Raw genomic sequence first — 17,700 nt, 5'->3', positions numbered from 1 at the left:
CATGGACAGCACAGTTGATGAAATGTCAGAGAAGTAGTTCAGAATGTACATAATTATAATGATCTGTGAATTAAAGAATGACCTATATGAGCAAATACATACAATCATTGATCACATTAACCAAGAATTAAGAGAGCAAATACAGGTAGCAAAGAATTACTTCGAGAAAGAGATAGAGATTCTGGGGAAAAACTAAAAAAACAATCAGAAATCCTTGAAATGAAGGAAACAAAAAAATAAATTAAAAAAAAAACTCAGTAGAAAGCATCACCAACAGATTGGATCACTTGGAAGACAGAATGTCAGATAATGAAGCCAAAGTGTACAATCTGAAAAATAAAGTAGACCACACAGTGAAGATTGTAAGAAACCATGAGCAGAACATCCAAGAATTATGGGATAACATCAAAAGACCAAATATAAGAGTTATTGCAATAGAGGAAGGCATAGAGTTTCAAACCAAAGGAATGCACAATCTGTTCAATGAGATAATATCAGAAAATTTCCCCAAAATGAAGAATGAATTAGAAAATTAAACACAAGAGGCTTACAGGACACCAAATGTACAAAATCACAACAGATCCACACCAAAGAACATTATAATGAAAATGTCTAGCATACAGAATTAGGAGAGAATTTTAAAAGCCACAAGAGAAAGAAATCAGATTACATAAAAGGGGGAACCAATTAGGATATCTGCATATTTTTCAACCCAGACCATGAAAGTTAGAAGATCCTAGAATAACATATACCAAGCTCTGAAAGAAAATGGATGCCAACAAAGAACCTTATATGCAGCAAAATTAAATTTTAAATTTGATAATGAAATAAAAACCTTGCAGGATAGACAAAAGTTAAAAGAATTTACAACTAGAAAGCCTGCACTACAGAACATCCTTGGCCAAATACTCCATGAGGAGAAAACAAAAAACAACAATGAAAATCAGCAAAGGGAGATATTACACTAAAGGAAAACCCAAAGAATAAACCAAATCAAGTTAAATACCAAAAATAAACAAATATGACTGGGAATACAAATCATGTCTTATTAATAACCCTGAATGTTAATGGCCTAAACTCACCAATTAAAAGACATGAACTGGCAGATTGGATTTAAAAAAAGACCCAACAATATGCTGCCTCCAAGAGACTCATCTCAAAGGAAAAGACATCCACAGACTAAAGGAGAAAGGTTGGGAAGAATCACATCATTTCCATGGACTTTGGAAGCAAGCAGGGGTTTCCATTCTCATATCAAATAAAGTACACGTCAAGCCAAAGTTAAACAAAAAGGATAAAGAAGGACACTTCATACTGCTTAAGGAAATCATTTATCAACAAGACATAGCAATAATAAATTGATATGCCCCAAACAATGGAGCATCTACATTCATCAAACAAACTATTTTCAAGTTCAAGAGTCAAATAGACCACAACACAATAATTCTAGATGACTTTAACACACATCTTTCACCATTGGATAGATCTTCCAAACCAAAGCTGAACTAAGAAACTATAGAACTCAATAATACTTAGACTTAACTGACATATATAGAATATTTCATCCTTCAATGAATGAATACACTTTCTTCTCAGCAGCACATGGATTCTTCTCTAAAATAGACCATATATTATGCCACAAAGCAACTTGCCGGGTTTCTGTTCATGACTAAAAGGCTCAGGGGTCACTCCAGGTAAATTGGGATAACTGGGCTGCACAAAATAACTACACAAGAGACACAAATACCTTTTTCTTTGGGATCGCTATGATGGCTCCTCTGACCTTAAGGGTCGACAGGAAGAGAGAGAGAGAGAAAGCATGCCCTGACCCTTTTTATTGAGGATAAGCTATTCAAATGAGGCAAGAGGTCAGGTTTCATGGGGCTGAGTCTATCTTCATGATGTCCACTGTCAGCAGGTTGACTGACATCTAGGTAGGCCACACCCAAGGGCACAGTAAGAGAAGGAAACAACACAAGGCACTTCCAAGGAACATTCTAACTTAAACAGGGCAAGGGGTAATATTACAAAGAAACAGGTGAGCGTAGCTCCACCCAAGGGGCTGTAGCAAGACATGCCTGAGCACAAAGACACAGTCACTAGAACCCTAGACCAGCAGGCAGTCTAGCAGCATGGGTGCCTGACGTCACATCGCCCAGCAGGGAGTTAAATTAGTCACATGTGAGGTTCGTCTCCCACAGCAACTCTTAGCAAATTCACAAAAATAGAGATACTACCCTGCATTCTATCAGATCATAATGGAATGAAATTGCAAATCAATGATAAAATTAGAAATAAAACTACTCCAACACCTGGACACTAAATAATAGGCTAATGAATGAACAATGGGTTGCAAAAGACATCAAGGAAGAGATTAAAAATTCTTAGAGGTGAATGAGAACACAGATACAACATATAGAAATCTCTGGGACACTATGAAAGCAGTACTATGAGGAAAGTTCATTGCATGGACCTCATTCCTTAAAAGAAGAAAAAGTCAACAAATAAATGACTTAACATTACATCTCAAAGGCCTAGAAAAGGATGAACAAATCAACAACAAAAGCAGTAGAAGACAGGAAATAATTGAAATTGGAGCTGAAATCAATGATATTGATACTAAACAAACAATTGAAAAAAGTGAGAGAACAAAAATTTGTTTCTTTGAAAAAATAAATAAAACTGACAAACCCTTAGTCATGCTAACAAAGAGAAGGAGAGAAAACCCAATTTACTAACATATATGATGAAAAGGGAAATATCACAATAAACACTACAGAAATGCAGAAGATAATTAGAAATTATTTTGAAAACTTGTACTCCAATAAAGTAGAAAATATTGAAGGCATTGACAAATTTCTTAAGTTATATGATTTGCCCAAATTGAATCAGGATGATATACACAATTTAAATAGACCAATATCAAGTGATGAAATAGAAGATGCTATCAGAAGCATAGGAACCACAAAAAGCCCAGGACCAGAGAGATACACAGCCGAGTTCTACAAGACCTTTAAAGAAGAACTAATACCAATACTCTTCAATTTATTTCAGGAAACAGAAAAAGAGGGAGCACTTCCAAATTCATTCTATGAGACCAATATCACCCTGATTTAAAAATCAGGCAAAGACACATCAAAGAAAGAGAACTTCAGACCAGTATCTCTAATGAATATAGACGCAAAAATTATCAATAAAATTCTGGCAAATCCAATACAAACATATCAAAAAGAGAGTGCACCATGATCAAGTGGGATTAATCCCAGGGATGCAAGTTTGGTTCAAGATACAGAAATCAATAAATGTCATTCATCACATCAATAGACAGAAAGATAAGAATCATCTGATCATCTAAATAGATGCAGAAAAAGCATTTGACAAAATACAGCACCTCTTCATGTTCAAAACATTAGAAAAATTAGGGATAACAGGAGCATATCTCAACACTGTTAAAGCTATCTATGCTAAGCCCCAGGCCAACATCATTCTAAATGGAGAAAAATTTAAGACATTCCCTCTAAAAACCTGGAACAAGATAGGGATGCTCTCTTTCACCATTTCTATTTAACATAGTTCTTGAAACACTGGCCAAAGCAATTAGACAGACTAAAGAAATTAAAGGGACACAGATGGGAAAAGAAGAACTAAAATTAGCACTATTTGCTGATGATATGATTCTAAACCTAAAAGACCCAAAAAGTTCCACCAGACAACTTCTAGAACTAGTAAATGAATTTAGAAAAGTAGCAGGATACAAAATCAACATCCATAAATCAAAAACATTTATGTATATCAGTGAAAAATCCTCAGAAAGAGAAATGAGGAAAACTAACCCATTTAAAATAGCCTCAAAAATAAAATAAAATACTTGGGAATCAATGAAAGAGTTGAAAGATCTATACAGTGAAAACTACAGAACCCTAAAGAAAGAAATCAAAGAAGACCTTAGAAGATGGAAAGATCTCCTTTGTTCTTTGATAGGCAGAATTAATATTGTCAAAATAACCATACTACCAAAAGCACTATACAGATTTAATGCAATTCCAATCAAAATTCCAATGACATTCCTTATAGAAATAGAAAAAGCAGTCATGAAATAAAATTCATCTGGGAAAATAAGAGAGCCAAAAATAGCTAAAGCAATCTTTAGCAGGAAGAGTGAAGAAACTGGCATCACTGTACCACACCTTAAACTGTACTACAGAGCAATAGTAACAGTAGCAGCATGGTATTGGCACTGAAATAGACTGGTAGACCAATGGTACAGAATAGATGACACAGAGAATAACCTACATCATTACAGTTATATTAGACAAAGGCACCAAAAAAACATACATTGGAGAAAAGATAGTCTCTTCAACAAATGGTGCTAGGAAAACTGGAAATCCATATGCAACAAAATGAAATTAAACCCCTATCTCTCACCATGCACAAAACTCAACTCAAAGTGGATCAAGGGCCTAGGAATTAAATCAGAGACCCTGTGTCTACTAGAAGAAAAAGTAGGCATAATCATGTCAGATTATACCCCAACTTCCTTAATAAGACTCCTATAGTGTAAGAATTAATATCAAGAATCAATAAATAAGATGAATTCAAACTAAAAAGCATCTTTTCAGCAAAAGAAACAATCAGGTGAAGAGAAAGCCTATATTTTTTGGGAACAAATTTTTACCACATACACAACAGATAGAGCACTAATCTCTAGGACATATAAAGAACTCAAAAATCTTAACACCATAAAAAAAAATAACCCAATCAATAAATGGGCCAAGGAACTGAACAGATGCTTCTCAGAACAGGATATACACTCAATCAACAAATATATGAAAAAATGTTCATCATCACTAGCAATTAGAGAAATACAAATCAAAACTACTCTCAGATTTCATCTCACTCCAATCAGAATGGCAGCTACCAAGAATACAAACAACAATAAATGTTGGCAAGAATGTGGAGAAAAGGCATTCTCATACATTTCTGGTGGGACTGTAAATTGGTGCAGCCAATATAGAAAGCAGTATGGAGATTCCTTGGAAAACTGGGGATGGAACTGCCGTTTAACCCAGCTATCCCATTCCTCAGTCTATGCCCAAAGGACTTAAAAATAGCATATTACACAGCCACATCAATGTTTATAGCAGCACAATTCACAATAGCTAAACTGTGGAGCCAACCTAGATGCCCTTCAGTAGATGAATGAATAAAGAAAATGTGGTATATATACACAATTGAATTTTTTAGCATTAAAAGAGAATAAAATCATGGCATTTTATAATGCCATGAATGGAGGAATTAGAGAAGATAATGCTAAGTGAAGTTAGCCAATCCCAAAAAACCAAATGCCGAATGTTTTCTTTGATATAAGGATGCTGATTCATAGTGGGATAGGAAGCATGGGAGGAATAGACTAACTTTACATAGGTCAGAGGGGTGGGAGGGGAAGAGAGGGAGCATGGGGTCATTATTGATGGTGAAATGTGATGATCATTACTACCCAAGGCACACTCACACATTCCTGGTGGGTTTGACTGCAAGTTGGTGCAATCACTCTGGAAAGCAGTATGGAAAGTCCTCATAAAACTTGGAATGGAACCACCATTTGACCCAAGTATCCCACTCCTTGGTATATACCCGGGGGACTTAAAATCAGCATACTATAGTGATACAGCCACATTAATGTTTATAGCAGCTCAATTCACAATAGCTAAACTGTGGAAGCAACCTAGATGCCCTACAACAGATGAGTGGATAAAGAAAATGTGGTTTATATGCACAGTAGAATATTACTCAGCCATAAAGAAGAATGAAATTATGCCATTTTCTGGTAAATGGATATACCTGGAGACTATCATGCTAAGTGAAATAAACCAAAACTAAAGAACAAATGCGGAATGTTTTCTCTGATAAGTGGATGCTAACTCACAATAATGCATTTTGGGGTTGGGAGAAGATAGAGTAGAAGTTCACTGGATTAGACAAAGGATAATAAAGGGAGGAAAAGGAGGGATGAAAATAGAAAAGACTGTAGAATAAATTGAACATAACTTTCCTATGCTTTTATATGAATACATGACCAGTGTAACTCCACATCATGAACAACCATAAAAACAGGAAGTTATACTCCATGTATGTTAAAATACATTCTACTGTCATGTATAACTAAAAAGAACAAATAACTTTTTAAAGGTGCTTAAGTCAGAATTATCTGAGTGCTGCAGTGATTAAAAGCTTAGACATTGATCATGTAGTCTTGGGGGGAACCACTTGAGTTATGGGAGATTATCTACAGTACAACATATGAATACATGTGCTGAAACTTGGAAAAGGACCAGAAGCACTGGCTTAAAGGACTTGAGGTCCTCACATTTCATAAGTCCAGGTTAAGGCAGTCCTGAGTTGGCCCTTAAAATGCCACTGGGCACCTGGACACTTTCTACCTTTTTGGTCTGCCATCTTTATCCTACTCTCACTTGTTTTCTTACCTGGTACCAACTAATATGGAATCAAATGGCATCAATGTCTCTAGTACTCAAAATCACAAACCAGGCAAAAAGAAGAGGAAGAAGTGGCACCAAATCACATCTGCTCATACTTTCTCGCCCTGGATCATATCACATGGCTACCTTAACTTTAAGAGGCTAGGAAAAGGGATTTTTAGGTTTCCAGCCACAATAATAGGTAAAGAACAAATGCAGATGGTGAGTGGAGAGAATAGAATGGGCATTATGTGAGCCCAAAATAGTATCTGATACAGCTAGAATCCCAGACGACAATACTGAATATAGCCATCTCTAACAGTTTGACACCCTAGACTCTCCTAACCATGCAAGGTACCTCTGCTATACACTCAACCCCGAGACTTCCCTAGTGTGTGCTTCTAGCCTTTTACTGAACAACACCACCATACCAGAGGAAGACTGAGCCAATCTGACCATTCACACTCTCCAATTGCAGCCAAGCTTCCCACTAAGTAACTAAGGAACTTTCCAATCCAATCTTAATTGTAGGTATTATGGAACTTTCTTTTAAAATGCCCACTTTTACCACAGAAACAAATTTAAACAGTCTCAAGTCATTTATCATGTCATATATTAAGTCAAAGTCCCTTTATTCTATTGATACCAAAAGCAGAACAAAGAGTAAGGTCAGTTCAGGAATCCAGTCAAGTGGCAAAAACACTGTCACTAAGGAGAGGGCTATAATGAAAACTCAAGTTGAAGGGGGCTGATGGACATTGCAGCTGTTATTTAGCAATGAAGTGAAGAGGTGGGCAAGGAATTTGAGGTACAATCAAATAGAGCTATTTTGACTACAGTAGGCTCTAACCTGGTCCCTTTTGAAGGCTTCTGGCCCTACCCTCAAGAACATGCCACAGTTGTACTTGAAGTCACAGTATTCTGAACCTACCACATGACAGATTAATTCAACTCTTAACTCCACTGGAGCTGCTCCTAAATTTCTGTTTCTTTCCTTGGCATTTCACTAGTTTCAGTCTTACATTTCTAATTACTCACACAATAACTCCACTCCGATATTTATGATCCTCCCAGAAATACTATGGTGATATCTGGATCAAAATGGAAAAGAAAGTCACCTGCACTGCCATCCCTGTGGGCTCAGTTCCCATTTGTGGGGAATTAACTGTGAAGAGCTTTTCACACAGAGTACTAGGAGGAAGGAAGGTACAGGGTACCTTGAGCTTGCGCTTGAGCTTGCACTGAATCTTAGCACCCAGGTTTAGAAGAGTGGGAGCTGAAAAAATTCAGTCAAGTGGCAAAGCTGCCAACAGTTTTGGTTTTCTTTTCTTTTTTTTCCACAAAAACATGAAAACAGATTTGGGACAAATTACTCCTTGTTCTGATTAAACCTCTTATGTTTTTGTTATGTAAACATACAGAAAAATTATAGTTAGAAAAAGAACAATGGTTTTGTTTAATGATATGAAAGGTTATTTACTTTGTAGGCAAGAGTCACATTTCCACAGATTTGGTTCCTTTGAGGGAACATCTCCCCAGAGATTAAGACTCTCTATGCCTGAATGTAGTTGCTTTTCTCAGGAGGTGTATTAAGGACATGGCTGGTAGAAGATAAGGACCTGGGACCAGAGGTTGAAGGAACTTTTATATAAGACACATTCTGAGCCCTGGGCAGGAACAATGCTGCTTTGAGCTCCAGATGGTGAAGTGTCATGCAGAGTTGAGGAGGCAGCTTCCTCTGCCCAGAATCTTTCATCAACTAACACTCCTGAGGAATGTTGTTAGCTTTTAGAACCTGAGACCTGGAAACAGCATCTAACACCTCTCTTCTCTAATCTCTGCCATCTCTGGTAGCTTTATTATCTCCTACTGCAAACAAGCATTCTCCTTAAAACCTAGAAATAGGACCACTAGCATCTATGTATCATAAACTTCTAATTCTGGTATTCGAAGCAAGGCCCTCCTTGCTAGCTCCTTCTATAATAATCCTGATGAAATAACGTGAATAGGGGCACATGACCTATCTCACCAGAGGAAAAAGTATCCTCATTAATCTAGTCTAAGCCACATCCCCAGAGAAGGATCTGGAGTTGGCCAGTGGTTTGGTCAATGTACTTGGCAGCAAAAAAAAAAAAAAAATGCTGGCACTTGTATTTTTGAAAAGTTGAGTAAGACCTATATTTTAACTCTGGGTGTATACCCACAGCTTCCACGCCCCATCTGTGCTGCTTTGTAGGAAAGAAAGAATATACATGTCTAAATGCTTGAACACTAGCACTAAGAAGGGCCCACAAATACTTGTGAATGAAAGGATGAATGAAAATCCTGATGCTTTGTATCCCAGCCCTGGTCTTTCTCTGTAAGCTATTCTTTTCATTCATTCCTTTTCTTTATATCAGCAGATACCTGTAAGAGCAATGTCATTTTGTCTGCCCTGAGACATGACTCTAAAACAGATGAGATGTTGGCCCATTTAATGCTCATAGTCTGTAAATTAGGAATCCAAGATCTTAGATTTTGAAATATTAGTGTGAGTGTGATCAAGTTTAAATCACTTATAGGGTCAGATAAACTTTTAATACTTTTTTTTTATTCAAAAATCTCAGGAAAATTGATTTTAAAAGAGAGGGAAACCAACGTTGGGATCCATGATGGTAGTGGCAGGGGCTGCAGCCACTGACACAAAGCAGCTGGGCAGCACCTGGAGGCCTCAGCCTGAGCCAGGTCTCACATTCGCTGACTCAGCTGCGTGGCGAGGTCACCTCCAAGCCTGAAAGTCAGTCAATCGACCTTGGTTGCCTGCATGAGGATGGGGGCTTGCTGACCACAACCAACTGGGAGGGGCTACCGGCAGGGTAGAAGGTCTCCTCACCAGCTGGCCCACTCTGTAGAAGTGGCAGGCTCCCTTAGAAGCCTCCGAGGGAGAGAGCTTCTGTCTGTCCCCTGCCTCTGATGCAGAATTTGGTTAGATATATAGGAGACCTTGTCGTGGAAAACAAATTCTAGTTATAAAAAATAAATTTAATGGACAAGTATTCTCAGGATTTTGAAGATACAGAATTTAATAAAGTCACCTACATGCCTCCCCGCCCCACCCATTTTTTTTTTTTTTTAAATCTGGTGTTTGGAGTGGAAACCCGGGAGCTCAAGTATGCTAGGCCAGATCCCCCACCCCCCAACCCCTACATGCCTATTTTTAATCAATATGTATTTTTGGTAGAAAAGTACATTGGAAACCTGGAGTGGATTTCCAGATTTAACATGGTGGCTTTCACAGCAACATCACAACACCAGAAAGATGAGGTAGATAGTTGAAGACATATTTGACAAGCTGCTCACATCTATAGATTTTCTGGCTTTTAAAGAAAAGTTTCTGGACTTCAGGGCAGAAAAATAAGACTGGGGACTGGGCTTTAGCGGTGGTTTACTAGCGATTTCACTGTGCAAATCATCTTCTATACCAGCTTCCCAGAACTATCTGTGACACTAAGTCCCACCTCCAAGCAATGAATAGAATCATTTTGAATGTTACGATCCAAGTAGGCTCAGAGAGGCTTCAGCTAATGAGAGAACACATCTTGAAAAGACTGACTCTGTTCTACAACTCTTCATTCACATTAAGTTTGATTTTTAACTTTGTAGTGCTGGAGATTGAACCCAAGGCCTTGCACATGGTAGGCAAGTGCTCTGTCACTGAATTACATCATCAGCCCCTTCATGTTAAATATTGATAGGCCTGAACCAAAATGACCTGGATTCCCTAGAACTGTTTTTCCTGAAACACCTTCTTGTATAAGTAATCCCAGTGTTCCTCTCCTCCCTAAATAGGGACTCTGAGGCAGACTCCTCTGGAGAAAACCGTGTCAAGCACTCTACCTGGGTTCCTTTCCCCCAGTGTACACATTAGAGCATCAACAATGTAGAATAACCCACCACCATAATCCCTCTTTTTTCCATTGGCTCTATATGAATCTTTTGAAATTCACAGCTCCTTTTACATCTGGGTTAGAGTTTTATTTTATCAACCTCAATGGGGTTTGTGTTGTGAGTATTTATCTAGGGAGTCACTCACTCAAAGTGGATGCTTGTCCTAAGATTTCTGAATCTCCTATAATCATAGCTTCTCTTAGCTGTAGGAATCAACTGAAAGAGAGAGATGTCTGTTACCTAAAAGCTAAATTTGAAAATTATCTCTTAGTCTTACAACCACAGTCCTTATATCACTGTGTCTTCTGCTGGTCTTGATGTAGTCCTACTATTTCTAGAAATCTCTTTAATCATGTGTGTGTGTGTGTGTTACTAGGGATTGAACCTAGGATCTCACACGTTAGGCAAGCACTCTACCACTGAGCTACATCCCCAGGCCTTTTTATTTTATTTGGAGACTGGGTCTCATTAAGTTGTTAAGGCTGGCCTTGATTTTGTCATCCTCCTGGCTCAGAATCTCTATTAGCTGGGATTGCAGACATGTGCCACTGTGCTCAGCTTTAAGCCTTATTAAAATATGTATATACATGTACATATATATATTTATATTATATGATACTCAGGCTAACTTGATAGATATGATCTTGGAACTTTCATGATTACCCATTTGCTATAGTCAGAACTTAAATGTTCCCCCAAAGCCTTTGCTAAAGGCTTGACCCTAGGGTGATACTATAGGGAAACAGTGGAACCTTTAAGAAGTGGAGTCTAGTAGGAGGTGTTGAAGTCACTGTGGGCACCCTGTGAAGAAAATTGTGGCACCTCAGTCCATTTCTCTTCCTTTCTTTGCTTCCCAGTCATGAGGTGAGTGGTTTTGCTCTGCCATGAGCTGCCCATCATGATGTTCCTCAGCATAGGTCCCAAAAGCAACAGCAACAACTGATTATGGGCTGAAATCTGCAAAAATGTGAGCCAAAACAAATCTTTTCTTTTTATAAGTTTATTATCTCAGGTATTAGTTCTACTAAATATGGAAAATGAACATGCCACTTAAAGATAAAAGTATTATATGTTGTGTGCTTTTTAGTTATTAGTGCTAGGCTATATTATGGCCTAGACACAGACTGAAAGCTGTCCAGATCTCATAGCATATTAAGTGTGTTTGTGTACATTTGCTTAAAATCCACTTTGTATGAAACAGTTTATTTGATTTTCCATTAGGATAGGTAAGGAGTCTATAATTTCTTTTTCCTACAAAAAATCCTGCCAAAATGGCATTCCCCTGGGGTAGCTCAGCATGAGTAGAAGCTAGTGAAAAGTTTTATTGGTCATTTGTCTGTTTCATGGTTTAGGATCAATGTTTGGTAAAATATTACTGACCAGAAAACATGTATATGTCACATTTCTAAAAAGAAGGAAAAAAGCATAGCACAGTTCTTCAATTCCAATGTATGTATTTTCTTTTTCTTAAGTAAAAATAATCTGTATTGACTTCCACTTGGCTATTCTGGTTATAAAGCATGAGCTACAAGCTATGTGTTTTTCTGTACAGATGTGGGTCTTTAAATAATTTGTACCATGAAAAAAAAATGGAGATAGGGAAAAAATAGTTTGACTCTGTAACAGTAATATAATTACAGTCAGCTTTTTAAAAATTGCTTACCACGATTCCTAATTATCACTCTTGGGCAATAACAATTATACATTATGATGAAGTCTGAGCCAAATTTACCTTTGTAAATTCCATGGGGGCTTAGTTCAGAAATCTTAGTTGTCAAGAATTTTTTTTTTTTTTTGGTCATATTGCATAGTCATCTCCTATAGTTCTGAAATAAAAATCTGGAGAAAGCATTGGTCAGCATCAATGAGTACTTCATTGTTCTCTGATATTCCTATGTATTTGTTTTATCACCCCAACTAGATTGCAAATTTCTTAAGATGCTTTAAATATATTGTGATGAAGTAATCCTAAACTGAGAATGGATATCTAGACTATTTAGAACTTTTTTTTTTTGCAATGCTATGCATGGAACCCAGGGTCCTAATGCATGCTAGATTAACACTGTACCATTGAGCTAAAACCTCAAGTCAGTGATTCAGAACTCATTAGGCCTGTCAGAACAGACTTTCTTAAGAACAAGTACTTTGAAATAAACACTTTATCATCATCTGAAATGCAATCCATTGGTTGCATAACCAACAAATATATCATTTCACCAAGAAAGCAGTAAAAGGAATTTAATTAAAAATAATGCATGTTTTACTGTTATAAATGTATGAACACAACTAGACAAGAATACATGGAATGTAGGTAAATGCTTGTACCTACTTACACTGAATAATTTGCCACTAAAAAACAAAAAGAAATATTCAGATGAATACTGTTGACGCCTTTCTTTACTTTTGCTTGACATTTGAAATCACCATGGAAAGAACAAATGCAAACCTATCAGAGTAAGTTATACTAGCAATTTAAATGCATGAAGAGTATGGAATGTCAGTGACATGATTTTCCACAATAATAAACAATTCTGGGTGAGGTTTACAAGGGAGAAAAAAATGTAGTTTTCCCTCAATTTGCCCAGTAGTTGCATTCCTGAAAAAATCCAAGCATAAAAACCTCTGAAAAGACTTTTGTTTGTATGTAAAATGGTATTGGATTTCAGGCTTAGAAAATTATAAGCAGGCTTTCCAACTCATGAATATGCAGTGGAACATTTAAGAGTGATGCAAAAGACAGGGCAGTTCTTTGTTATATGAGACTGTCTTTCACAGTTCAGCATATCCAACATGCCTTGCTCCCAATCACTGAATACCAGTAGTGCAACCCAATCATTGTGACTAAAAAGCACCTCACAAATTCCAAACCCTTTCTAAGAGAGTCCCCTTTGAGAACTGCTGCATTGCAACTTACAAGTTTCTTTCTCTTTTGAATATCTGAATGGTTTGAATTTTATTGTATTTTCCATATTTTTATTGGTGCCTTATAATTATACATAACTGTGGGGTTTGTTGTTACATATTCATATATACACGATTTAACAATATAAATTTTTCAACATTATTCCCCAGTATTTCTCTCTTACTCTTAAACTTACAAGTTTCCACCTACTAAAAGGTAGATAGTTAAACTCCTCATACTGAGATATTAGAAGTTCTGTTTAAAATGTAACCGAGGTATATGTTTTACCAAATCTATGTCTACCACAAATTAAGTTTCCAATGAGATAAATTTATACACAGGATATTATTGCTAGTGGTGTGTGTGTGTGTGCGCGCATGTGTGTGTGAGCTTATGTTGCTCAAATAAAGCAGGAAGACAAAGCAAGAATTGGCCATTTGTGCAGGTTGGTTTACATCAAGTGGCTGTAAAGCAGCCAGATTGGGCTTGACCTCTATCAGTGTCATGTATTTTGTGACCCACACTTGGCATTTATAAAGACTGAATAAGCCAAATTTGGGACATGCACTGCCTTGTGTACCACAGAGCATTCCTATTTGGGAGAACCAAAGGATAAGACCACATCTTAGAGGATGGGGTTTACTTTGATGAGACTGCATCACATTGCCAGTGTTAATTTTCCTAGGAACAGAACTTCATGACAAACAAACAAAAAAGGCTTAAAAGGCAGTTCTTAGAAGAAGTGGAAAAAAAGTTTTTCTTTTGCAGCCAGGAACAGTTAGGAGTCTGGACTTTGAGGAGGGGTAGGAGGTTGTCACTGAGAAATAAACTGTCCAGGTAAAACAAGAGCAGGCTAGGCAGAGAACAAACTTCTACCACAATAAAGCAAGCCAAATCAGAAAAAGGACTCAGAAAGAGATTACCGAGAAAAGGGATTGAGCCTGTTTACTCTGATCCCTGCCCATTTGTTGTTGTTGTTGTTGTTATGTTCTCCATTTTTTTATATGGGAGAATTGAGGAAGGGAAAACATGTTGAAGAACTGAGTATTCTCAATAGATCAGACTAATCCTCTCACCATGAGCAAAGACTTTAAAAACTGTAACAAATAGTTCAAACTTCTGTATATTCCTTCCCACTTTGCAACTATTGGAGCAATAAAATTTTGGGAAACTGCCCCAAGATGAAGCATTTCCATTATCTCTTTCACTTGGAATTTTGAAAGTACATGCCCATGCCTTTTCAACTGTCCAGATGCACAGAAAATTGTTCAAGTCTGATAGGGAACAGACAGAGTGGTGGGAACATGAGGTTCAGGGAATAATTCCATAAACTGGGCCCACTGTGCTGAACCCCACATTTAAAAAAAAAAAAAACCAGTTTACCTGCAGCCCTGCCTGGCTGAAGTCAACAGGGTATGTTAAATTCCTCAGCAAACTGCCTATTATATGCAAAGAAATACAAATCCAAAATGCTAATAAAAACCGCACAAATTACTCTGAAGGGGGAGAGGACTTTGTGACCTTTACACAGATCAGGTCCCAGAATGCAGTTTTGTAAATGTAATTTCCCCTAACCATAAAATCTCTAAGAACAGGTTCCAATTAGAACTGCTCAGCAAGTGCCCAAGTGACCTAGAGTTGTGGCATTGGGGACTTCAAAGTCTGATGTCATTCTGCTGTCAGTTAAAAGTCAAGATATGAACCTGGGTGGGACTTTCTGAAAACATTTCTGGGAACTTCTGGGGGCAGAAGCCAGAAAGAGGCATTGCCCCTCTCTTATCTGAGAAGACCCACTCTCTTCCTTGAGAGTACCCCCTTCTACTTTTCCTACCCTTCTAATAAACTTATGCCTGTTGCTCTAAGTGAGGCCTTAAATCTCTGGCATGATTGAAAGAATCAAAGTCTGAAGAGAGGGTCTCCACACTGCCTCAGTTTCATGGTGGGTCTCTGCACTGTAACAAATGAAATCAATGTGTAGCTTTTCTCTCCTCAACATAAAGTTAACAATCAGAAGATTCTAAATTTCCCCCTTGTCTTGAATCTCTACCATTTAGTTCTTAAATAAAAAATACATAGACAAAAAGGGGGGCATATTTTAAAGAATTCAATGACTTCTGACTTTGGGGATTCTTAAGTAGCTTTAAGGAAAAAAATTAGACTACATAGCAGGATTAAAGTTTTTAATTATAGTTTTGAATACAACATAAACGAAAAAAGTATGTTTCTTTGCTAAAAATAAATAAATGATTAATAAACATAAGAAAAAGATTTCAGATAAAAGTTTAAAAATAGGAATTAAAACAACAAAAATATTCCATTTTTTACCCACTATGTAAAAATTTTAAAGGCTAAATATAGCAACATTGTGGGTAGTAGATCAGTATTATATATCAGACTGAAAATGTGCAGCAATTTTTGTATTGAGAATGTAGCTTAAGGAAGTAATTAGACATTGTGTTGATCTTGGGTTCATCTATTAAACAGCAAGAAATTTGCCCTAGAAACTCTCTTTTCCCATTCTGTAAGATGTCATGATCCTGTAAACACAAGCAAGATTTGGACAATGTCTAACTATGAGGGTAAACAAAATAAATGGACTGTGTTTTCTGATTGAGCACATGGAACACAGCCATACTACAACTACCTCCATAACCTCATTTAATATTCTATATTTGTCTTTGAGCAGCTAATCCTTTACCATAACTACTACATTCTCCTTCATGTCTTCTCAAAACAGCAGACCACAAAATTCTTTCTTTTTTCTTCCCCTTAGTTGTGCTAGGGATTGAACCCAGGACCTCACGCATACTAACCATGTGCTTCACCACTGAACTATCCTCTCAGCCTCCTGAAAAGATGTCAGTTGGATCATGTTATTTCTTTCTACAAAATTCTCAAATGAATTCATCTCATTCAGAGCAAAAGCCCAGATCTTAACATGGATCTATACAACCTTGTCCTCCCTTATCTCTTTAACCCAGTCTCTCTTCCCATTCACTCTCTTCTATCCTGAGGGGCTTGTTTGGCACTCTTTGACTATCCCAGGCACTGCCCTACCATAAGGACTTTGCATTTGCCATTCTCTATGCATGAATCTCTCTTGAAATCCACAAAGCTCATTCTCTTTTCAACTCTGAGTATTTGCTCAGATGTGTCTTTCTCAATGAACCTTCCCTGACTACCCAATATTCTCACACTGCCTTAGTACCTTTCCTGTTTTATCATTTTCCTTAGCCTGGATTGCTTTCTAATATACAATATAACTTAATTACTTATGGTATAATTTATTTATTTTCATATATTTATTTCCAAAGGTAAGCTCTGAAGGGAAAAGAATCTGTTTTGTTTGCCAGTACTTTCCCAGTGCAGCACCTAACATACAGAAGGAGCATAATAATGTTTTTAAATAGATACATCATTAGGAATGCTTGAGTCTATGAATAAAAAATAACAGAACCTTAAAACATATACACTTATGGTTTGTTGTAAGAAATCCTGGTTAGTATCAAAGATGTTCTGCATTGTTTCTTCATGGGAGTTCCAGGGATGTATCCCCTTAGTTTTGCAAGTGGCTGTTATAGTGCCAGACACGTTGTTTTCATACAATAGAATCTGTAATAGAAGAAACTGTGAAGGAGGGGAAAAGTGTCTTCTCACATGTCTCTTTTCAGGATGCTAGAGTAGACCTAGTCTTAGGTCTCATTGGTCAGTATTATGGTTCCCAAAAGCTCATGTGTGAGACAATGGTTGGGTAAAATGGTTGGGTTATGAGATCCTTAACCCAATCAGTGAATTAATCCCCTGATAGGGATTGACTGGGTGGTAACTGTGGCTGGAGGAGATGGGCCTCCAGGGGGCTGCCTTTGGGGTATATATTTTGTCCTTGTTAAGAGAAGTTCTCTCTCTGCTTCCTGGTGTAATGTCTTGAGCTGCTTCCCTCTGCCATACTTTTCTTCATGATGTTCTGCCTCACCTCAAGCCCCAAGGAATGGAGCTGGCTTTCTGTGCACTGAGACCTCTGAAACCATGAGCCCCCAAATAAACCTTTCCTCTCCTAATTAATCTTTCCTCCCCTAATTGTGCTTGTCAGGTCTTTTGATCAGAGTAGCAAAAAATCTGACTAAAATAGCCAGAATGGAATTGCATTTTCATTTCTAGGCAAGTTATGGACAAAACAGAATAGATAGCTAACATTAACATACCCACCAATCAAGATTCATCCTAGGGACTGGACAAAGTGCCATCTAAACAAAATTGGAACTCTGTTAAAGAATTAGAAGAAATGGTTGGGTATGGAGTTAATCATGCCCACCTGGATGACATATTAAATAGTTTACTGCAAAATTATAATTATATGATAAGGTTACCTTTTTACAGTAAGCACTATAATAA

At 37.3% G+C, this 17,700-nt stretch overlaps 1 pseudogene; it reads left to right on the top strand.

Moving 5' to 3' along the window:
• Positions 1-9,963, top strand: part of LOC114085461 (ADP-ribosylation factor-like protein 2-binding protein pseudogene) — a 53,943-nt pseudogene extending 43,980 nt beyond the window's left edge.
• Positions 9,964-17,700: the final 7,737 nt, after the last annotated feature.

Source organism: Marmota flaviventris, chromosome 7, assembly GCF_047511675.1.
Source record: "Marmota flaviventris isolate mMarFla1 chromosome 7, mMarFla1.hap1, whole genome shotgun sequence".
Taxonomy (NCBI): domain Eukaryota; kingdom Metazoa; phylum Chordata; class Mammalia; order Rodentia; family Sciuridae; genus Marmota; species Marmota flaviventris.
Note: the sequence above shows the minus strand (reverse complement) of the source record. Positions and strands in the feature narration are given on the sequence as shown.